Raw genomic sequence first — 25,810 nt, 5'->3', positions numbered from 1 at the left:
AATAGTCATTTTAATGTAAATTGGACTAATAGTTAGCTGTTGTTGTGGTCATCTCTAAATTAGTCAGACAGCGCCACCTTGTGGCAGACTGTCACAAGCGCCGGTACTGTTAATTAAGTGTCTGTGCCTAGCACCAGAAACCACCGGCACAAAATGAGCACTGGCTACAACGAAGAAAGTGCGTGTAAAATGGGTAAGGTGTGGTGATCACATGTAGTGAAGCAGCCATAACCAGAGCCTCAAGGCTCTTAATAGCTTCTGGGGAAACGATACTGTATGGAGATGCCCTCCCAACACCTCCTTCAATATCCCACTGCTTACTGCAATAAAACTCTGCACAGGTCTCAGCTCACAAGAGCAAATCTACTTCTGTTACACTGATTGGGCCCAACTTTTCTGAGGCCTTGCACCAGAGCAAATTAGCACAAAGTGGCATATCCTTGAAGCAGGTGCAAACAAGGAGAAATGTTTTCATTTCGCAATTTTTTTTTTACATTTTCCATGTGTGCTAAAGTGCCTTGTGTGTCGTATTCTTCTATGTTTGTCTAGAATTAGGAATTTGTGCATCACACAAGCCAGTTTTTTAGAGAACCAGATCAAGAAATGACAGCAGCAGCAGACCACTCTTAGTAAATATGACTCTGCATGGTGTTTCTCAACACTCGCTGGTTGAGTGAAACATCTGATCTGGTTTAACATTATACTCAAACCTTGTCTTTCAGCCCTTAAACTCCTGAATAAAGCATCCAAGTATGTTATTTAAAATAGTGCCAAAGCTTGACCATACCTTTACCTAACTCTTGATTCGTTTTTAATGTTCATGTCATTACACCCACCATGAGATATTGGAATCTAATCATTTAAACCTAATGAGATAAACCAGAAAGATTTATTTTTTCACAAAAGACCTCTAATAGTACATAGAGTTAAACAACGCATTCCTGCGAGATAGCATCAACTACTGTACTTAACTCTCAAAATCTGTCATCACAATCATCTCACTGTGCTATTAAACTAAAACAGTGCTAGTGACTTTGAAACACCAAGTACGACACAGCCGTTATCAGTAATTTTGGGGTTTATTTCCCAAGTTTTTTTGTCTCTGTTGTGCCACGCAAGGGGGCTCAAGGGTGAAGTAAAACCTATATGAGATTTATCAAGCCATGCAAGGCCACCTTGTGTAGCTCTGTGGGACTAAATAAACCTAGAGTAATTTAAGGCAGTGCAAATCTCTGTATTGTGTTATTCTGCGGCGGTGAGCCGTTCCGTGTGTGGAGCGTGAGTGTTCCCACGCATCCACCATGGATTCTGACATTGCTAGATTTACCAACACTGGTAGACCTGGGAATGCATCAGAATCTTACACCCTCCCCCCCAGAGGTGCTACGAGGAAAAATATCTTCATTTCTCCCCATAGTTTCCTCTTTCTAAGTGTGCTGCATTCTGCAGCACTCACTGAAAGAGTAAAATGTGCCTAAGGATTGTTTTTGTGCAGGAAGGTACAATTCTCCCTTCAACGTAGGCACCCACTGCAAAATGAGGCAAGGGTGTCTGCGTTAGGTGCTAGGCAGCCAAAAGTGCAACCAGTGCTAGGAAAGGACAGGAATGTGCCATATATTAGTAAATAAGGCACACTCCTGCCCCTTCTCTTTCACGCAGCGCAGCAAGGTGGCTTACTGAGTTGCGTGAATATTTGATAAACTTGGGCTTAATTAATACAATAGTTGTCTTGGGTCATGTCACTGATCCTTTGAGCATTATGACTGACCCAGGCCTTGACTCTTTCTCCATGGGACTCAGTACTCACACTTAATTTGATGGCTATACCAGGATGTGGGGTTGCTATGATACACAAATCCACCTTGGGCTCCATCATCATAAACATTTCAACATTTACTGCATTGCATACACGGAGCCCCGAGTTAGTATTGAACACTATCTAACCATACCTTACCATTCCTAGCTTCAGAATATCCCACCTGAATTTGGATTGCCTTGAGTTGTTGCCCATCTTCAATGTAGCCGTTAATAACCTTATATAGAACAGCATTAACACTGAGTTAAGAATACCTATCAGGCTTCAGCATATAGTGCTGAACTAAACATCCCTTTCCTGTCCTTGAATTCAAATACCCAAATTAACTTAAACGGTCAAACAATTAATTGTTTTTCAAACCTGTATACAATAACCATCCCGAATCAAGAGTTTACCAGTGAGACGGGCCGGATAGCATTCTTAGAGTTCGAAATCCACGATGAGAAACGCAACATGGATGCATCTGATCAGGACAGAACCAAGGAAAAATTCATCTCCCTGCCGAAAAATTCCCAATCACCACTCTTATCTAACAGTGCCAACAGTACAGGCTTTTCGCTACCTAAGTAACATCTATAAAAGCAGAGGTGAACATGCATGATTCACTAACAAAATGAATAAAAATGCAAAAGCAATACCTAACATAGGTATGACATTATGGGCCAGATGTAGGTGGCCCAATACTGGTCGGTAACGGCCGAAATTACTGAATTTCAGCCGTTACCGACCGGTATTGGGCATTTGGGATGGAGGTGGCCTAAATTGCAAATTCAGTAATTTACCGATTCGGTATTTTAAGGAATCGGTAAATTACCGATTCCTTAAAATACCGAATCGGTAAATTACCGAATTTGCAATGTAGGGAGCACTCAAATGAGTGCTTTTCCCATTTTAGGATTCGTTATTTACCACCAACTATAAGTTGGTGGTAAATAAGGAATACCTTTGAAAATGCAAATCTGTGCATTTTCAACTGTGCCATGTGGCAGACTGTGCCACATCTGCACACAAGCACAATTCAGGGGTGCAACAGGGTGTCAAAGTAACACCCTGGCACCCTTGAATGTTTCCCCCATTTTACCGAATCAGTATTTACCAATTCGGTAATTGCCATTCATTCCTATAGGCCTCCAGGCCCATAGGAAAGAATAGCAATTACAGAATCGGTAAATACTGATTCGGTAAATACCGAATCTTACCGAATCGGTAATTTTTACCGAAAATGTATCTACATCCCTTTTACCTATTCTTAAATACCGAATCTATAAAATCAACAAAGGGCCAGCATCACCTGCTTTTTTGTATACAGTAATAAACTCAAACATAAGTCCTTTAAAACAATATCTTTATAAACCCATGCCAAAAGTAATACACTTCAGCTTGAGATCCTCTTCCTCTCTCATTGATGACCATGTCCTGTAAAAGAACAAACAACAATGACCAACAATGGTAGGGCGAAAGGGAGGGATAATATTAGCCTCTGTGTCTTCAAAAAAATCCAGATTTTCTGTCCATCAAAGCTGATGAAACGCTAAATTTTATGACAAGACCAGAGGCTGAGATTATTGCAGGATCAAAGCTACTCTAACAAACAAGAAGCTGCATTAATCACAGTTTTCAAATAAAACTTACGAAAAACAGAGTCATTAGACCAATCTGCACATTTTAAAATATCAGACAAAACACCACCCAGCATAAATGCTTTCGAAGCAGAGGCACCTCTCACTGATGAATGTGCACCAAACCTGCTCACATCAACACCAGCATTCTTCATCACTTCTTTCACCCATCTTGCTAGGGTAGGACTAGACACAGCCTTGTGTGGTTTTCTATAAGATATTAAAAGCTGCTTCTCATTTGCAGAACAAATACTTGAAGTTCTCCTTTCATACTCTTTCAGACAACGCACAACATGTAAACATTCATGATCATCACAATAAGGATAGAAAATGGTGTCTGAATTTGTCTTTTTTCTTCTACTCAGGTAGAAACATACACCATCTGGATTAAAAATCCTAGTACTGACATCCAAAGCTCTCACATCAGAGACCCTTCTAAAAGAGAGCAAACATAACAACATAGTCCATTTTCCACCTAAAATTCTCAAATCCAAACCACAGTTGCTTCCTAAATTCTCCAAGTACAATAATACTTTACACATATCCCAAACAGAAGAATATCTGTCCACAGGAGGCTTAGAAACTCTTACACTTCTCATCAGTCTTTCACCAAGACATTCTGTCCCACCAAAACTCCATTAACCAATTCATGACCAGCAGCAATGACTGGTCTACGTAGATCGTTAGTACGGTACGCCAAGCCAGAATTAAACAAGCCTGCTAAATAATTGACTACATTGACTACATCCACTGAAACAGCATCAAAATCCCTCTCCACACACCAGTGTAACCATTTCTCCCATGCCAATCTATACAGCTTCCTTGTTCCTGGAGCCCAGGATTATTTAATAAGATTAGAAGCCTCTTCTGAAAGTACAGGCACTTCTGATACTGTCCTGAAATTCTCCATGCCATCAGTCTCAACTTATCTGATAACACCAAATCGTGACGTTCTCCCAGTGGACCTTCAAAATGTTTTGAAACGATGGGAGCAAGATTGGAAAATCTATTGACAATTCTAGAAGAATTGGATACCAGACCTGGGACTTCCCAAGTGGAGTTACCAAGATAACCATTTCCCTCCATTTCCGAACCATCAATGAAATTCTCGTTATCATTACAAAAGGAGGGAGTGCATAGGGACAAAGGCCCCCTTCAATAATGCCTGAAAGCATCTATCCCCGCTGACTCTGGGTCCAGACACAAGCTGAAGAATTTTTTCAACTGTGTATTCCTCCTGTTTGCAAACAGATTCACATAACAGGGACCCCATATTTCCATCAATCTCAAAAACACCGACCTGTGGAGACTACAATCGCTGGAATCTTTGTAATTCCTTGACCACTAATCTGCCTCCACATTCGTCAAACCTGGAATGTGTTCCCCCTGAACCAGAATTACCTGACTCAAACAATAATCCCCAAAAACTCTTGCTAGATCTGCCAAATCCTTCGATCTCAGTTCCCTAATTTGTTCACATATCTCACAGCAGATATATTGTCCATTCTCAAGAGGACTGAACACCTTGCCCTGTCCTTCGTGATGCTCTTTATCGCAAAAGACCCTGCAAGCAATTCCAGACAATTTATGTGCATTTTCCTTTCTTCCATAGTCCATATTCCCCCTGTCGATGTTACACCACAGCGAGCTCCCCAGCCAGTTCTCGCATCTGATTCTATAATCAATTCCAGATTTACTCCAAAAATAGCTTTCCTATTCCATGCCTCCATATTTCCTAGCCACTAATGCAGTTCTAACTTTGCTTCCTCTGAATACTTCAAACTGCGCCTTAAATGACTGCTCTTCAACCTCTGAACAGCACGATATTTCAAAGGTCCTGGAAAAATATCCTGAATAGTCAAAGACAACAAACCTATAACCCTTGCTAGCATTCTCAATGAAATCACATCCAACAACAACATTCTCCTTATTTCCTTCCTTATTGTATTTATTTTCACCAGAATGACGCTTAAGCACACGTTCACGTGAAATTGATGTGTGCACAAGCGCTAGTGTCAGTTTCTTCATTCTCCCTCTATCCTTATACACATATATTCCCCTTTATCTCTTTCTTGAGGACATGGGTAACAGGCAGGTCTTTACATCTTGATGAAGTAAAAGCAAACATCACCACGCTTAGGAAAGACGATCAAATCTTAGCAGAAAGGATGGAGACGCTGGAGAATAATGCCCGAAGGAATAACCTTTGTATCTTGAATATCCCTGAGGATAAAGAAGGTTCGGACATTAAGCAGTTTGTCATCTCGCTGTTAAAAGAAGCGTTGCGATTAGACCAGTCAGAGGAAGAGGTAGCCTTAGACATCCAACGCATTCATAGAGAGCCTTTCAGAAAGAATCCCCAAAGATCCAAGCCCAGAAAAGTCTTGCTTAACTTTCATACATATTCCCTTAAGGAAACTATCTTAAATCTGGCCTTAAAACAGAAATCTGTTAGTGCGAAGGTATTCAACTTTCAAATTCGATCTGACTTGTCCAGGGCTACTCTGAATAAGCAATGGGAGTTTGGGAAAAGGCTCGAGGCTTTTAGAAGTTACGGTGCAGTGGCTCAACTAGTCTTTCCGGCAGCATTGAGAGTTATTTTAATAATACCATGCATAACATTAGATCAGTGCAGGCAGCGGACGAGCTACTGCTGACCATGGGCAAAGAAAAAGGCTAAGAAAAAGGAGTGTTCATCTAGGCTAAGCTTCCCTGAGTGGTTATCTAATAATATTTGGAAAACTTAGCCTCTGGTCTTGTCATAAAATAAAAAGTTAGAAAAATAGTTACAGAACAAATGACAGTCAATTCAGTAGGGCCTTCAACCTTCCACTCCTTGTGAGTGAAAGTGCGTTGTAGCAAGCGTTCTCTGGGTTCTTAGAACTACAGATACTAAAAAGTTCTGGGGACGTTAACTGCTGTACCTTTCTTGCAGATGTACTGAAATAAATTATGGAATGATTACTCCAATTTATGGTCTGGTTTAATGTGGCAGTGTATTTAAACACAGGCCTTTACAAATGCTATTGATCATGTGAATATCTGCTTTATTGCCATGACCAATTCTTTACCTCCTATAAGTATCCGTCACAAAACGGATTTCGTTTTGTATAAAATACATGTAAGAGATAAAGAATTGGTCATGGCAAACAGCGTGACAATTGACTGTAGTTTTCGGATGTAAAATCGTTCCTTGTGCATTACAGTAGAACGATACACCAACAGCAAGAGTTGAGAACGTAGGTCTCCTCTGGGTGGAGCCAAAGGCCACTCTATATATACTTTAAAGAATTGATAACAGTACATTGCAGACAGCTGTGCTGCCAAGTGCGACCTGACGCTAAAGAGGATCATTTAGCCGAGCCTGCAGTGCCATCTAGTGGCAAATTTAGATATGTATAAAAGAAGGAAACTTAAAAACCTAGCTAAACTTAAAGGAACTATTTGCTAAACGGTGTTCAAATCTAATATAAGAAAAATAGAAAAAGGAGAACGTAACAAGTGTAAAGTTATCAATTAATCTTAGCATAACACAATTACAGTTTATGATGGAAGGAATGTGTGTACAATTTCCTACTGCATCTATTAAGGATTCGGAACAATGGAAAGAAGGCTTTGAGGCAAAGGTAGAGGCAATAAGACAAGAAAGCAGAAAATAGCTGGGCTAAGACACTGTTTAGGTTCTGAAGGATAAAGAGTCTTAAAAGTTTACTACCATTTCTACTGGATAAAGGTGAAGATATAAGACAATATTATGGAAAAAGAAGAATGAAGGAGTTGCTAGGTATATGTTTTTAGGAAGGGTGCAATTACATGAAGAAACTGTAAACAGTTTTGTCGGAGCTCCATGGGCACCAAAGTTACGGATAGTGCTACTAAGTGTTAATTTGTGCAAGTTTCTAATGCAAATCTGGATTTGCATTGGAATGTAAATCCAACACATTTTGCACTGAATTTATTTCACTTCTGCTACGCAAACCCAGCACATAGTGTTGATACATTCACCGATGAAGTTCTCTGGAAATGAAAATACCATCACTTGCTTGAAAGAAAATTGCCTTGAACTTTTCAGGTCCATTAGGCACGCTAGGTTCTTCTTCAAAGTATGCTCTGGTAGCGGTTGATTATGTTTTATGTTGGCCAGTGATAACATTTGTAGGGTATGTTGAAAATAAAGTTAAGATAGAATTTTTGATCTAAGTATGCTATCTGAAATAGTGACTGATAATGGGTTGCAGCTGGTTAGCGATGAGATGAGTCAGATTCTATCAAATTTAACGTAGCGCCATACCAAGTGCTCAGAGCATTACCATAAGCGCAATGGATTTGTAAAAAGATGGAATAGAGTGTTTAAGGAGGGTATTCAATTGGCATTGAGTAAATAAATGTACCTAGACCACTGCTTATCGTAAGTGTGTGGGATGCCTTTGTTACTTTCTCATCATTATTTTCCAAGTATACATGACAGTAGTTATGTCATAGCTATATTTGTACCTCAAACCCTATTTAAAGAACCCCTTAACAAACCTGAAACAGAAATGGAAAGAGAACTGAAACCCAAAGATCATAGAAGATGTATGGCTAGAAATGTTAATGGGCCCAAGAGATTCTAACAACAAAATTGTTATGCCAAAGACCCCTGCACAAAAAACAACAGAAAAGCAACATTCAAGCACTGAATGCATGTTAGAAAGTTTTACATTGTGGGGTTCTTTTTTTTTAATTTTTTTTTTAATTTTTGAAAACCTTTATTGTGCATGAAGTAAATAACAAATACGGGCCCACAACCATCCGGCCGGCCACGAACTCTCCTTTAGCACTATAGCTTGCAGTATGGCGACACAGTAATGCAGCAGAACAGCGGTTATGAAGCAGAAATCAAACTGGAAAACGCCGCAATACCGTGACACAGGAGGAATGAAGGTTAAATTTTAAGTTTTTTTGTGCAACTATTGAGTTCAGGTCGTGGTGTTCCGTACTAGTAAAATAGGAAAATAAGAGCAAGGTCCATGCAGGTGGGACACGAAATTGGCTACAGTGTCAAGTCAATTCACATATCGATAATCAAGTCCCGGCCAGGCAGGATGGCCTCACATTATCCACGCTACAGGGTAGCACTCTACATCCCATTCGTATCTCCGCAGCCACCCATCACCCAGTATGCCTGAACATGGGCCAAGAGAAGGTAAAATAATAGAAGAAGCAAAAACAGGTCCCATAGAAACTAACAAAAATGAAATATAACCCCCCACCCTACACACATGCAGAGGCTATGGCCTACCCCCCCCTAGCAGCGTGCCTGTCGCCCTATAAACCCGAAATACAGCAAGAAAGAGAAGTCGGAAGAAAAGGGAAGAGACAGCAGGAGAAACGTAGAAAGAAGGAAAGAGAAGACGATAAGAAATAAAATTATCACTCTTGAATATAGGGAGGAAGAAAAGAACAAGCTGATCTACCACTCCCAAAAGAAGGAGGCGGGGAGGAGCCCACACAGTAACCGATCTCCCGGACTCCCAGCCACTTGCAACCCCTACGCCTTGTGAGACAAATGGTCAGCGCCATGCGGAAGGGGAGGAACAATTCTAATGGAACAGGCAAAGGAAGCCAGGAGCAGTCCCAACCCAATCCCCGCCCGCCCATGCATCCATCACACTAAGTAAGGCCTAGCCCTGGCCCGATCTGGGACGTCCCCCTGCGCCCGCCCACCCTGAGAAGCCTGAAGCTGCGAGAAGAAGGGGAGAGCCCACCCCCACAAGAACAAAGGGACAAAATGGCCACACTCGGCAATAGAGAAAAGTCCGAGGACTGAGTAAAATTCGCCAGTCCCAACCAAAGTCAACACTTAAATAAAGCAGCATGATAAAAGCCACAATACCACACATCGCGGAAGATAATGATGTCCCCAAAAAATAAGCACAGTCAGGCAGGATAGGCAAACACTGTAGCAGCGGCCCCTGGAACTCCTTGGGCGAGGTTGCGCTCCGTGGTAGGGAGAGAGACATTGTAGCAGTACACAGGCGGGAATATTGTAGCTCGTCCACCTTGACACCGCGAAGCTGCTGATGAGTTCCACACGTCCCCGGCAACATTGTTTCACTGACCGGGATCAGCGGAGGCTGTTTAGCAGAGCAGGGAGAGAGGATGGGCAGGGTGTATTCCGAACCAGACAGGCAGCAATCAAACTTCTCCTCCAGCTGTAGCAAGTACGTGCGCCATTCACCCCGCAGTCTAGTTAGAGCCAGGAAAACAGAGGCGAGGGTAACTTGAGAGTGCCCCTCCATTACCTCCGTGGTATGAGACGCTTCAGTCAAGTCAGCTCCCCAACTAGATGCAAGCCGGAGATGTCAAACAGGAGCCAGGGCGCCATCCGCCATTATCACAGAGGAGCCGGCCATCATGGTCCCACCATCGAGCAAACAGTGATCCCAGGCAGAGCCGGCGCCAGGAGGAAGTGATCCGCTCCCTCGAAACAGGACAGGTCCGCAGTCGCAGGCTGCATACAGTGGGGGGGGCTCTTCGCCGATCGGCACAGGAGAGGCGAGGCAGTGAGGGAGTTATGGCTGCTGAGGCGCCCTCGGCATACGATAAACAATGAGTGGGTATCCTGCCGCTTTTCACCGTGGGAAGGAGCAAGTCAGGCTTACAAACGGCCAGCGGTCCCAGTCACCCGAGCGCCTAACGTAGAAGCCAATTCTCCAGTCGGCCAGCCCAGGATGACGGCGCCGCTCCAAGGTAATCGGCCCCTGTAGCCACGGCAGTCACAGGCGGCGCTGTGTGGAGCAGGTCCCGGGTCCAGGGCTAGGGTCGTCCCCTGCGTGGCTCTCGACGTTTCTCAGGCTGCCAGGCGGGTAGAAACACCGGAGGGACACCTCCGGAATCAGGAAACTTCCCCAGTCACTCCGCCGGTACACAGGTACAGGATAGAAAACAGGATTATTGTGCGGGGAACAAGGGCTCGGGGAGCCGGGAGATCACACGTCCGTCTCCGCGGCCATCTTGGCTCCTCCCCCCCATTGTGGGGTTCTTATACTGTGTAACACTGTGGAGTGTGGTGTGATGCAGATTCTGGCCTTCATGGTACCTGCAGCCGTTGAGTAATGGACCAAAAAAAAGGCTGTGGTCCCAGCATGGACAACAGGGCAAGATGTGTTGTGCATACCTCTTGGCCATTTTGTAAGAGAAGCCCCCATTTTCTCTACCCTTGGCAAATAGAAATGGGGAGCAGAAAAGGGGTACAGTCTTTCTGTTACCTATGAGGACATCTAATGGTTGGAGGTCTGTATTACAAGGACAATCTTGTTCCAGGAATTATAATTTAGTCATATGGAGGCAGACATGTACAAGATTGCTCCAACGTGCCTCCAACTCATGATTGAGGTTGTCCGAACTAGTTACTTCACAAAGAGATGTTTTGCCTTCTTAGTCCTTCGCAACACTTCATGGATTCCATCTTCATCATGTCCAATACCTCTAGCCCTCCAGTCCCTTGTTACTTTTTCAGAGTTATATTGGGCTTGTTTTTGTGCTTGCTTTTTCCTTTTTTTGAACTGCCGAATTTGCCTCTTTCTTAAGGCTGCTTTGTTGAGAGGTTTTAATGCCTTGTTCTGTCCCTCTCATATGTACCATCTTTAGTTGTTAGTTCCTGTTCTTATGAGCTTCTTTTCATTAGACACTGTAGAGGACAGTGGTGAGGTTACTGGGGAAGGTCACCCCATCACCCCATCACCCCAGCTCCAGATCAGGGCCTTTTTAACAGCATTATAGGCCCCTGGGCAAAGGAATAAAAATGTTTATCCGAAAATTAGTGGTAAATTATAGTTTGCACGGGGCCCCTATGCTTGTTGGGCCCCTAAGCATGTGGGGCCCATGCATTAAGACAGCACTGCTCCAAATGCCAGGGTAAAGTGAGAGTGTGTGACCTGTCATTAACAGGTTACGATACCAAAGACTGATAGCATCCAGCAGTACTAGTACTAACATGGGGCAAATGAAGGATTTACTTGCTGCTGTACCAGCAATACATCTACAAGTGTACAAGTGCAAGCTTTGTCTGTGAAGAATACTGCCTTGTGACACGCAGTGTCTTCTTGGTCTCCTATTACCTTTGAACCTCGTTTAGTATGTTAGGAAGAGTTGAATATGATGGGGGCCCTTGGAGTTTGAAGGGATTCCTGAATGTTTGTGCATCTTTCCAACAACATCAGTTTAGCACAGATACCTCTATGGTGGGATTTAAAATAGGCAACCTTGCTGAGAATGCATTGGGCTACTCTGTAACAGGAAGTGAGCCTATTTTGGATAACTATGCAGCCTTTATACAGAGCTTTAATACTATATTTGATCATTCAGACAGTCTATACCAGCAGTTCTTAACCCAGAGGTCTTCAATCTGTGGGGCGCGACCCCCAAAGGGGGCGTGGAGTTCTGAGAAGGGAGTTGCGCATTCCCCAGCTTCGCTTGTCCCTGCAAACCAAAAGTTTGCTTTTATTTGAAAAAAGACAGTGTGATGGCTGATTTAGTTAGTTATCAGCTGCTTGCCTGAATGAAATGCAAATGTGCCCATCAGGTGATCTGCAAGTGTAAAGGATGATTGGGAGCGAATCTGGCTTTTATTCATCAAATTACTCCAAGCTTTGTGATGACCCTTTTGATTTTTTGAGTGATAGTTCAAAGATTTAACTGGGCTGGGAAATGCTTGCTTTTGATTTTAACTGCATCTTACACAGCCCTTAGTACCCCTAAAGAGGTGTTAAAGGGACAGTTATGTAATAAAAAAATTGCATTACATACCCTCTGGTATTACTAAAATCTACATTTTATGAAAAACACAAATTTATCGTAAAACTGACATACATATTCAGTGCTTTCTGTCACATGCTGTGACCTCGTAGCACTAAAAATACACCACTATTCTCCACTGCACCAATGAAGATTTAATTCTGTGGGTCTGTGGTTACACACAGACCTGCAGTGCATTAACTAATGGGTTTCATAATGTATTACAGTGCATTTCCCACTGAGTAAAAACCTTTTAATTATGTTTTTTATTTACGCTGCCCATTATTTTATATGTAGCTACCTGATGGTGAAAGACCTAAACATAAAGAATATTTTGGGGCTTATTTATGAGGCTTGCATCGCCTCAGCATCACTTTTTTGACACTCCAGTGACGCTAGCGTCTCAACCATACCTATGAGGCGGTACAAAGTCACCCTGCATGACTTTGCATGGCCTCAGATAGAGTAAGACAAAGCAGCGCAAGTCACTCCGTTGCGTTACTTTGCATCAAAGAGGTTGTCCATGGGATTTGCATGGGTTTCCCATGCAACCCCCATGGATTTTGATCCTGCCCCAAATTTACAAAAAACTTGGGGCATCGCCAAAGACGCCCCCCCAGCGGAGGCGTAACAAGGAGAAATGTTTTCATTTCTCCTCGTTATTTCCTCTTTCCATGTGTGCTGCATTATGCAGCTCGCATAGAAAGAGGAAAACGCCTCCCTGGATTGTTTTTGTGGAGGGAGGTGCCCCTTTCTGTACAAAAATCCTGCCTATTTTGATGCTAGGCAGCAATTTGTGCGCCTACCCATGGAGAAGGACAGGAATGCACCATATTTCATAAACATTTCCTGCCTGTTTCACAGAGGCATAGGGCAGCGCAGTAAGAAGACTTGCGGCGCTGCCTTTCGCCAATTCCTCGTAAATGAGTCCCTTTGCTTTTAGGTACACCTTTGACTACGCCCGCATGCTCACTGACCTTTAGTTTCCTACACACTGTTTAATATTTTCCCACTGTAAATATTATTTGCTGTGGGAATTAGGGGAGTTTATGATTGTTGATAGTTGTCGAGGAGGAGTACCAAGTGCTAGACATTTGTCAGAAGGGGGTCCTTAAGTCCAAAAAAGTTTGACAAGGGGTCCCAGCATCAAAAAGTTTGAAGACCTCTGTCTTAACCTGTGGTACAACTGAAAATGTTAAAACATTCTCTAAATGTGAATACATTTGAAATTGGAGGCTAAAAATGAAGTTGGTATCTCAGACACAGTGCCAGTGAATCAAACAGAATATAGCATGGACGATGGGTTGCCTTAAATTAATTTCGTAAAGCTTCAACCTTCCCATTAAAATTAAAAATATCTTCCAGTGGTAAGGTCTCCTAAGAATTATGAAGCTGTTCCTGAATCTACAGTAGAGCCAATGCAACCCAATCTTCTTTCAGAAGAAGAACGCAAATGAAGACAAGATCAGGGAATTTCTATTTATTGTGGTCAGAGGGTCGTATGGTTCTCTCCTGTCCAATTTTCGCTAAAGAGACAGCGAAATTCCAACACTTGCCTCTAATAAGAGAAGGGAGTGCATGTACTTCTTATTTATTTCAATGGCCAAACATACATCATATTTATATCTATCTACTACCCTTCTGTTGTTTCATGCATGCCTTTCTTGGCAGGAACGTAGCGTGAGCAATAAAAGGGGGTGAGGAGGGCAGGGGGTGAGCTTCAAATTTTCCAACAATCACACTGACATTTCATGAAAAAAACATTATTTGAGAAGAGGAGCATGAGGGGGCTTAAGCTGCAGTGGGACGGGTACCCAATTATTTACTAGTAAATACATTTATTAGGGCAGTGTAACACCCTAAACAACCCCCCAAAGCTAAGCCTCTGTTACTTGGTCTTTGGATAGTAATATCACTATCCTGATTATGGGGCTACTGGGTTGTTTATGGACCTAAAGAAAAACATACCTACAGTATCAAAACACATGCTGATATTGTTAATTTGGGTAACCAATCTGTTTTAACCCCTCCCATGCTCATGACGAGCTCTGCTCGTCGTGAGCCACGGTGACCTTGTGCTCATGACAAGCCGAGCTCGTCATAACGGCCACAACGCTCGCACGCGGGGCTAATTCCCCCGTTGTGCTGAACGTTCTACAGAAACGAGTGTGGCCGTGACGAGCTGAGCTCATCATGGGCACACGGCCACCGTGGCTCATGACAAGCTGAGCTTGTCATGAGCACCGGAGCGCTGTGCACGCCCCTCCGCCCCCAGCACAGCGGGGGAATTAGTCCTGCAGGCAAGGGGTTAAGTTCAGGGCTTGTTACTAAAAGAACAGTTTCACTACAAGTATCCCTTAAAGTGCATGTTGAAATGTGTACTTTTGGCCCTAATTGCTTCTCCTAATTATCCAGTAATTGTTGGTGATCCATGATTGTGTAGACACAGTCCATGTATCAACAGGACCACTAAGAGGGTAATTTACTTTTTGCCCAACAAGTTACTCTTTTGCAAGCACGACTAACTACCCTATCCATCAAAATGAGGGTCTGCTTGCCCTAATTTGGGTAAGGAGGACTGTCAGTTTTCTGTCAGCACAGTCCTGTTGGCTCAGTTGATGGAAAGTTGCTTCAAATGGACGAAGTAGAGCCGTTGGTGGATGGGCATTACACCATCTGCCCTATTTAGACAGAAAAACCTTAAAGAAAAACACCCTGAGTGTGTGGGTCCCTAGATTTTTGTTTCTCAATAATAAACTCCCACTTTGTTTTGTGGCTGGCCATCAAAACTAACTTCGCCCATCCACAAAACATTTTATACCTGGGCCAGTGGTGATCCCTAATGTGGCGGATGGTAGTTTATCAGGGTGACAGGTGTAAAGTCCACCACCCCCTGACAGATGGAGAACTGTCAGCAAAACTCTAAATCTGGCCCTCTCTTCAGAGTTCTTTGCTTCACAATGCATGCAATCCGTTCAGCATTAGGGTTCTGCTGTATTTTCATCTATAGATAGTATAATTCACACCACATCTAAGCTTATTCCCTCATTGGCACACATTCCTTCCAGGTATCATGAATTTTATGATGTTTTAAAATAACTTATGGCACATTCTTTACCCCCCCCATCTTGCAAGTATAATTATCATATTGACATTATTCCTTCAAAGAAAGTACCGTTTAGTAGAATGTACGAATTGTCTGAACATGAAAAGAACATTTTGAAGAATTTGCAAACTGGTCTCATCACTAGGTCTCCCCTACCAGCTGGGGTGGCACTGTTTTTGGGAGCCACTAAAGAGACGTCTGAACTAAGACTATGCATTGATTCCAGTGGATTGAGTGATTTCGGCTATTAAGGACGGTTATCCTTCACACCTAATATAACCTTATAGCCCGCCGTGGCGGGCTATACCAGCTATTAAAGGCCCGTTCCCTCGTGAAAGGCCCGTGCCGAAAGCGTGGGACTTTAACAAGGGTCGGGACTTTAATAGCCGGTATAGCCCTGCTACAAAGGGCTTTAAGGCTAGTAGAACATTCTGCCACTAGAGGGCAGAATGTTCGAAAAAAGAAAACAAAGGCTTCTCGAAGCACGAGGGGATTTCAATCCCCTTGAGCTCCGAGAGGCCTTTGAAAAACATTGGAATGTTGCTCTGCAGGCCTTTACCGGCCCGTAGAAGCATGGAGCACTCCATTTTCTACAAAGGAGCTCCCAACATTCCAATGTTCTAATTAGGGATATTTTACAGTCAGTACAAGGGACTAAGATCTTTACAACGGTGGATCTTCGCGGTGCCTCTCACCTGTTAGGAATAAGAAAAGGGTACAAATGTAAAACTGATTTCTGTACACATTTGGACATTATTTGCAGAGGGTAATGCCCTTAGAGCTTTGTAATGCACTATTTATTTTTCAAAGGTTTATAGATGCAGTTCTTTTTCCGATACACTTAATCAGACGGTGTGTTTGGATGACATTTTAATTTTCTCAGTCAACTTAGATCACCTTATCCATAATGTCAATGAGGTCTTACAATGATTATATACCCATAGCTTGCATGTAAGACAGAAACATGTGTCTTTGAGCTAACTAAGGTTAAATGTCTTGGTTATGTTCTTTCTGAGGAAGTTGTTTCCATTAATCAACGTAAGATTTGAGCTGTCATAAACTGTATGTTCCACAGTACCATTAAGGAAAGTAAATCCAATGTTTTCTTGGCTTTGCCACTTTTTATAGATATTTCATTAAGGCGTTTTCCCTGTGGAATGTGCCTATTAATAGACTGTTAAATAAGGAGAATGTATTTTCATGGGATTCAAGTGCTGATCAAGGTTTCTGAAGACTATCCAAAACTTTTGCTGTGGCCTCAGTTTAGCGTTATCCTGATGTCCTCCTTCTTTTTATGATTCAGAAAAGGGGGTGGTGATGAACAGAGTGTCTGAATTAAGCAGACCACTCTTACCCAGTCCAAAGATCAGGGCTTGATCCATCACCGTTATTTATCTCACTGCACCATCCCAGTTCAGAACCTGGCTATATGCAAATCAGTCTGTTCCTGGCCCAGTGCATCATGGGAACAGGGCAGACTAAACTACCAAGCCAATTCTTCACCAGAAAGGAGACAAGCTACCGGGGACCGGTTTCTGGCATTTCAGCCGTCGTCGGCCCGGCTTGCTTGAATCCTGATGGTGCAGTGAGAAAGGGACTCATGTCTGAGTATACCCTGCCACACCTATAGTGGCCAAAAACGATTCAGAAAAGGGGGTGGTGATGAACAGAGTGTCTGAATTAAGCAGACCACTCTTACCCAGTCCAAAGATCAGGGCTTGATCCATCACCGTTATTTATCTCACTGCACCATCCCAGTTCAGAACCTGGCTATATGCAAATCAGTCTGTCCCTGGCCCAGTGCATCATGGGAGCAGGGCAGACTAAACTACCAAGCCAATTCTTCACCAGAAAGGAGACAAGCTACCGGGGACTGGTTTCTGGCATTTCAGCCGTCCTCGGCCCGGCTTGCTTGAATCCTGATGGTGCAGTGAGAAAGGGACTCATGTCTGAGTATACCCTGCCACACCTATAGTGGCCAAAAACGATTCAGAAAAGGGGGTGGTGATGAACAGAGTGTCTGAATTAAGCAGACCACTCTTACCCTGTCCAAAGATCAGGGCTTGATCCATCACCGTTATTTATCTCACTGCACCATCCCAGTTCAGAACCTGGCTATATGCAAATCAGTCTGTCCCTGGCCCAGTGCATCATGGGAACAGGGCAGACTAAACTACCAAGCCAATTCTTCACCAGAAAGGAGACAAGCTACCGGGGACCGGTTTCTGGCATTTCAGCCGTCGTCGGCCCGGCTTGCTTGAATCCAGATGGTGCAGTGAGAAAGGGACTCATGTCTGAGTATACCCTGCCACACCTATAGTGGACAAAAACGATTCAGAAAAGGGGGTGGTGATGAACAGAGTGTCTGAATTAAGCAGACCACTCTTACCCAGTCCAAAGATCAGGGCTTGATCCATCACCGTTATTTATCTCACTGCACCATCCCAGTTCAGAACCTGGCTATATGCAAATCAGTCTGTCCCTGGCCCAGTGCATCATGGGAACAGGGCAGACTAAACTACCAAGCCAATTCTTCACCAGAAAGGAGACAAGCTACCGGGGACCGGTTTCTGGCATTTCAGCCGTCGGCGGCCCGGCTTGCTTGAATCCTGATGGTGCAGTGAGAAAGGGACTCATGTCTGAGTATACCCTGCCACACCTATAGTGGCCAAAAACGATTCAGAAAAGGGGGTGGTGATGAACAGAGTGTCTGAATTAAGCAGACCACTCTTACCCAGTCCAAAGATCAGGGCTTGATCCATCACCGTTATTTACCTCACTGCACCATCCCAGTTCAGAACCTGGCTATATGCAAATCAGTCTGTCCCTGGCCCAGTGCATCATGGGAACAGGGCAGACTAAACTACCAAGCCAATTCTTCACCAGAAAGGAGACAAGCTACCGGGGACCGTAAGATTTAAGCTGTCATAAACTGTATGTTTCACAGTACCATTAAGGAAAGTAAATCCAATGTTTTCTTGGCTTTGCCACTTTTATAGATATTTCATTAAGGCGGTTTCCCTGTGGAATGTGCCTATTAATAGACTGTTAAATAAGGAGAATGTATTTTCGTGGGATTCAAGTGCTGATCAAGGTTTCTGAAGACTATCCAAAACTTTTGCTATGGCCTCAGTTTAGCGTCATCCTGATGTCCTCCTTCTTTTTATAGCGGAAACAAATACTTCCAATAGAGCTATTGAGGCATGTCTTTTACAGAAACAGGCTGATGATCAATTAGGACATCTACTCCTTTCCTACTGTTGTTCTTTGACTAGCTGTGAGATCAATTATTCTGTTTTAGAGAAATAATTAGTTGCTGTGAAGTAATCCTTTACAAAATTGCATCATTTGTTACTGGGGCAAGACAGAGCAGAAGTACATATAGACTATAGAGATCTGCAAGACCTCCAGAATATGCAATGTTGGAATAGCAGGCAGAGTATATGGTCTTATTTCTCTTCTCAATTTGACATTAATGTATCTTACATTCCTGGGTCTCAAAATATTCTGTATAATGTGTCATCCTGGGATTACTCATCAAGAGGAAGCCCCAGTACCCATTTTCACCCCATTATTTTGTTGAATCATGTCTTGATAGAGAAACATTTCTTAAATTGCAGAGTCCACCAACAACTGTACATCAAAACCCAGACATTTTAGGTAAGGATGGGCTAACTTTTGTAGCCATGAAATTTTTGTTATCTAATCCTGATTTACAATTTTAGATCATGAGTATGTATCATGGCCTATTTCAGAACATTGCGTTGTGAAAACTACAACATAATGGGTATGTTGTTTTAGTGGCCTTTTAGGAAGAGTGATATAAGGCATTTTGTAGGTTCCTGTTCTATCTGTGCACAAACAAAGAGTTTAAGACGATCACCAGCAGGTTTTCTAAACCCTTTAGAAATATTTTCAAAGCCCTGGTCTGTTCTCTCAACTGATTTTAGGGTGGATCCTGCAGGTTTCGCAGGGTGTTCAGTTATTATGATAACCATTGACACTTATTGTAAGATCTTGTACTATCACAATTGCAGATGGTGGACTTTAACACTTCTGCTGTCAGGTATGTTTGTTGCCATGAATCTTTCCTGAAGCTGGGGACTGCCCACACATTTAAATTGTATATTAACTGCAGTATCTCTACACAAATTCAACACTATGAAATTAGATTTACAGATATAAATCACGTTGCTTTAGACTTGTAGGTATTGTCTACATGGAAGTCCCTGTCCGCTAGGTTATCCTTCTTAATAAATATAGTCCTGAAGATGGTTTCATAAATGTTCATCATTTAGAGATCTAAACGCCTCCAATTTGCATACATCCGCCTATATAAATTAGAACTGCTTGCATTGCAATCCTATGCAGTTTTCACTCTTAAGATTTTGGATGTTAGACTGAGTTGTATTGTTAACTGCATATCACCATTTGTGAATTCAAGCATATCAGACACTTATTAGTCTTATCTAGTGGAGTTTTACATATATATTGACCTTTCATTTATTTGTTTCTACTTCCTTGTCTTGTATTGAATGAATGTATGCATGTTTACTGTTATTAAAACTATTGATTATTCATATGGTAGTATACAATACTTACCTAACTTTTTCTATGCTGTCAAAATATTCTTTTAACATAGATTGTATTCATCAGTTGAGGTGGCTTGATTGGAGCATGAATGACCAATCTCAAAGTATAACAAAAGTTAATGTAAAATAATTCCTTCAGGAGTTTCTTGGAGCTCACACATATTGTAGATGGCTCATTTCAGTCCATCATCAAAGTTGCTTTCTGCCCCTCAAAATGTCTCAAGAATTTCTACGAGATATGTTCTGTCTTCATGGGTTACCACGGAACCTCATTTCGGATCAGAGACCCTAGTATTTATCTTTGCTCTGAAAAAACCTTATGTAGATGGTTAGGAATGCAACAAACGATGTCATCAGGGTACTACCTACAGACTAACAGACACACAGAGCGCATAAAAAACATTTTAGAGCAGTATCCGCGATGTTCTTCCAACGGCAATCAATATAGGAGGATGAAGATTACTATCATCTGCGGAGTTTGCCTACATTAATGCTTTATATTTGGCACATGCAAGAGATGGCTAATAGAACAGATGGCAAATCCTGAATATAGGGTGGGGACAAGGTTTGGCCGTCATCTGAAATGTTGCCTTTGAGATGGATGTTGAATAAATTTAGCCTGGTTCTATGATCCCTTTATGCTCTTAAATATTATCTTTCTGCTGCTGTTCAATTGCGCTTTACACCTTCTTGGAAAATACATCCAGTATTTCATGTTTCACAGATTAAACGTGTTAACAGTCCTTTTGCTGGCTGATCATCCCCCCACTTCTTGGTAATGGTCAGGAAGTATGTAAAGTAAAGGATAAAAGGACCCAGTATTTCATGTTTCACAGATTAAACATGTTACCAGTCCTTTTGCTTGCTGATCATCCCCCCACTTCTTGGTAATGGTCAGGAAGTATATAAAGTAAAGGATAAACATGTTTTCCGAGTAATTATGGGTGTCCCTATTTTTGATACATTGTAAAGGATACAATGCTTGCGATCGATCCAGGAAATCTGCTCACAATATTCATGCTCCTTGCACTCTTAGTCATTTGTGATATTCTGACCATCTGTCCTTTCAGAACCAAGGCTTTGTATATTTTTATGTTGCATTGGTGGCTTTTTGACCTTTTGCTGGGAAGTGAGTAAACTGGGATTGTTTATTTGCATGTATGTGTGGTTGAACCTAGTGCCTGCGACAGAAACAAATCAAACTGGAGTCAATAGGAGTCCCCTCGCAAAGGCTTCCCTTGACCTTAGTTTTATCCTTTCCTGGCACGGGCACTAGGCCCAGTCACACAAGTTGTAAAAGGTTTGTGGATTCCTGAAGATTCCAGAAGTTCCATCTCAAAAGTGTTAGGAAAATGCATGATTTCAGGCAAAGTTTGAGGTTTGCAGAGCACTGTGGGTAAGAAAACCTCATGAAATCCACACAAGACACACTACCCTGAAATACCATGGTTGTCTAGTCTAGTTTGCTAGATTTCCCTAGGTGCCAGCTGATCTAGAGCCCAAAATTCACAGCTACCGGAGGAATGGATGTATGCCTTGGGCTCACCGCGTGAGGTAGCGATATCGGCCCGCCTGCGACTAATCCAACTGAAGGTACTCCATAGAGTGTATGTCTCCTGTACAAGGTTAGACCTCATGGGGAGGGCTGATACTGTACTCTGCAGGAGGGGATGTGGTGGCACGGGTACCTTTTTCCACGTGTTGTGGGGTTGCCCCAAGATTCAACGGTATTGGAGAAGGGTGGTGCAGTGTATGCAGGAGGTATGGGAGGTGGAAATTCGCCCAGAGGCAAAGAGGTGTCTTCTTAATATCTGGGAGCCAACGGACCTGTCACCGAAAGGGAGGCTCTGGGTTATGCTCGGACAAATGGTAGCAAAAAGGAACATTGCCAGACTCTGGGGCAGTCCGGATCCACCTAAACTAACAGATTGGCATAGCGATATGGACTGGTGTATGCTACAGGAAAAGACTGTGTATGTGGCGAGGGGGTGTCCCCGAAAATGGGTGGAAGTATGGTCCAACTGGAACGATTACAGGGGGGGTATCTGCGAGCCTCCGTCTACCACGCAGGCGCGCGCAGAAGATCTGTAAGAATCCTAACGACCTTGTGGTTCCAGGTGCTTAGAGCTGGGAAGTACAATTGCATCGCCTGTGCAGAGGTGAACTTACCGTGCTCGACGAGATGACCGTGTGGGGGGGGTGGGGGGTTTGTTCGATTGTTGGGGTTCATTTTACGATATTCTTGAAACGTATGCTCATGTTTATGGCTATAAAAAATGGAAAATCAGACCTACACTATCCTTCTCTGAACAGTGTGACACCTGCACTTTACCACGCCGCCGTGCCCCCGGGATGACGGCTTTGGGCTGTGTAATATCTGAAGCAATGCACGTGTTACGTACTGCGTGGCCAGTCCGAGGGGTTGTAGGCTGGAATCTGTGTACCATGGACGATCAAAATAAAGGTCTAAAAAAAAAAGAAAAAAAAAAAATTCACAGCTACCCATTTTGCAAAAAAGGGACAGTTTTGAGTGGAAAAATGTGATGTGTCCAGGTTGGTATTTGGTTTTGTTTCCTGTCTTGGGCACTAGGCCGACCCACACAAATGAGGTCCTATATTTATTGGAAGACATGTGGGAACTTAAATAGTAGAACATTATTTTATTACCAATTAAATTTAGTTGCATTTGTGCCTTTCAAATGTAAGCCAGTGTGTAAGAAAGAAGACATTTAAAAAAACACCTTTGAATCATATGCTAGCATGGAAACCCACAAATTCAGAGTTGTACAAATAACCACTGCTCGTTAACTCCATATCTGGTACCAATTTCAGAAATACATAGGTTTCCCTGATACCCATATTTCACTCAGCATATTTTGCTATATGAATTGCTCTATACTCGGTACACAATGAAAAAACATTGTACAGTGCACCTCAGTTGCTTGCTCTAGGTACAGTGGGTTCTTGGAGAACTTACAAAGCCTATGTACCTCCACAACTGGAAGAGTCCAGCGGACATATTAGTATATTGCGTTTGTTATTTGGCCATTGTGACAAAAAGTTACAGATGGAAACATAGTCACAAATGGTCGTTTTTGCTTCTCCTTTGTCGACAGTTAGTTTCTTTGGGAAAACCTTGAGGAATCTACACATATGACCCATTGCTACATTTGGAATATTATCTACCTTTTAGAAATCTATATCTTTCCTGGATCATCCATGGATTTCACACTGGTTTTCACCACAAACTGGACGCAGGCTGAAACCCACAAAAATAGGAAAGAAGGGCTACCTCTTTGAAAAACGTCAATGCTATTGTTGCCAGCAAGGGTATTTCTGGCCCCCACAGATTCTAGCAACCACAAGGGACTCCATACTCCATTACTCTCCATGCCAGGTAGTGCCATTGCAAAGACGCTACAAGGAAAGGGGTGGGGCCACCTGCAACGCGCTAAAAAGCACCCTTAGCAGTTCCACAGCATGGGACTATATTGTTGCCAGCAAGAGTGTTTCTGGTCACCACAGATTCCAGCGACCACAGGGAACTCCATACCCCATTACTCTTAGCACCAGGAGGTGCTGTGCATAGACGCTGCAAAGAAGGTGGTGGGGTCTTCTGCAAATGCACTATAAAGCACTCTCAGCAGTCCCGCACCCTGGGCAAAGCCTGGGCAAATAACGGGCTTGTCCGCGCCTGTCCATTGTCAGATGAAGGTGGACTGGGCCACCCCTCTTGGTCCTTGGACAATTAAGGTATTGATTTGACCTATACGATCATAGGGACAACCCTGATTACTCAATTGCGTTGTTTCCTTCAGGCAACCCTTGGTTACTCCTGTGTGTCCATAAGACCAAGGCCCTGCTCCTCAAGGATTGCTGGGCTGCTCTCTGCTCTATCTGTTTTTGTGTTGCCAAGGCCCTTCTTCTCTCCTGGATTGGCTAGCACCATCGCCATGCTACTAGGACACCTTAATTGGAACAGTTAATTCAGTGTTGGCTAATGTATACCGCATAACCATATTTTAATTGTGTTGTTGCTTTTCCTCTTTTAAATTGCACTTATTGTTCCTAGTTTTTCAATTTAGGTAGGCACTATGGGTAAGCGCAAAGCGACCCAGCCTGCCACAGGAGCTCAGACTCAACTCAAGACAGCCAAGAAGTCCAGCAACTGACATTAAGCAAGATTGACCTCTTGATAGAAGAGGATGAATCCATCTTTGGCAGCAATAATGCACAAAAAGGCCTAGGGGAGAACGGAAAAAAATCCAAGCATGCTACACACACCCTCCCTGATATATTAAAAAATAAACCACAGCAACCAACAGATAGAGAAACCCCTGTGCTAAAGGCCACACCCTCGACCTCTTATAAAGTAGCTCCCAACCAACTCGCTCCATCACACACTCCCTCTCTAGAGCCAGCCATAATTTGCAGCAATTGCTTTCAGCCCCTGCAAGCTCCCTCACCGACCCCAGAAAATGTTGATGTCCCTGGGACCCTTATAACGTGGGAGGTTGAGGTGTCTGCTGCCGACCATCTAACCGCGTACCCCTGTCTGTTTGGTCTGACCATTTTAAGGCCCTATATTCTGATAGTCCACAGGACCCTACTTGTAGCTCAGACCCAATATAACATGACGCCTCCCAAGAAGTTCTCACATTTGACCTAAGTGATGTTAGATCTGCCCTTGTTGCCATCATACATGGTAAAGCCCCCGGACCAGATGGCAGACATTTACATCAGCAATAGGGTTAACTGGTCTGAAAATATACTAGCGCTATCCACCGCAATTGCAAGGGGTCCACCAATTCCAAACTCTTGGAAGGGAGCTGAGATCGTCCCCAAATAGAAAGAGGAAACCATAACAGACTTCCACATTCATGTTGCACCCTGTCCAGCGCCTCACCACCTTCATAGACAATGGCATGAAATCACTCCGGATCTTTTCCAGGCTGCCTTCTCTGCGTCATGGAATGTGGAGTCAAACAACATTGAGGATGGTCAAGCCCGCTATAATTACTCAGTAAAATCAGCCATTGATCAGATTGCACCTCTGAAATTGCTCCACCACAGCACGGCCAGACACCCCCAGACAGCCTGGTGCACACCGAACCTCAAAATGAAAAACAGCATTGTGAAAATCTGGAGAGGCGCTTGCGCAAACCCACAATGGAAATGATAAAGAAAGATATAAGATCACTCTCTCCCACTATCACAAAAACATAAAAGCTCCACAGAAAGCCTTTATCGCACAACAGCTGAACCAGGCAGGGAACACCCCTAAAGCGTGATTTCAGATCCTCAAATACTTCACCAACCGTAAGGCTTGTGATAATAAGGTGGCCCCCTGCCAAGATCTCTGTGATAAAATAGTTCTGCACTTTGCACATAAAATTGAGTTAAGCTACGTGAAGATTACTTCAGCAGAGAGCCTCCAGCAGGCTGTCACGTCTTACTGTCCACCTTCACTCACGAAGGCGCAGTTGTTGGAGAACTTTCCCCCTCTGACTTGTGAGGACTTGGAAGCATTACTACTTATAGTAAAATCAGGCTCTCCCCTTCCCATCATCCCAGCCAAAATCTCTTCTTCACTCTCCAAACAACCTTTGGCGTCCATCTGTTCACTTTTCAATCTCTCTATAAGAGAGGGACATCTCCCCACTGAATGGACGGCGGCACAGGTCATCCCTATTCGCAAGAACACTAAGGTCCCTATGGATGACCTCTCCAACTGTCGGACAATTTACTTACCACCCCTCCTGAGCAAGCTACTGGAAAAGTACATCGATAAACAACTATCTGACCATGTCAAATCCACTGGTAGCCTTGATCCATCCCAATCTGGATTCAGGCCCAAGCACAGCACTGAGTCAGCCCTGGTGGCTGTCACGTACAACAT

General features: G+C 43.3%; 1 pseudogene; it reads left to right on the top strand.

Moving 5' to 3' along the window:
* LOC147725492 (uncharacterized) overlaps positions 1-24,083 on the top strand; it is a 33,247-nt pseudogene extending 9,164 nt beyond the window's left edge.
* Positions 24,084-25,810: the final 1,727 nt, after the last annotated feature.

The sequence above is a fragment of the Lissotriton vulgaris genome, chromosome 3_2 (assembly GCF_964263255.1).
Source record: "Lissotriton vulgaris chromosome 3_2, aLisVul1.2, whole genome shotgun sequence".
NCBI lineage: Eukaryota > Metazoa > Chordata > Amphibia > Caudata > Salamandridae > Lissotriton > Lissotriton vulgaris.
This window is presented reverse-complemented; position numbering and strand designations above follow the sequence as displayed.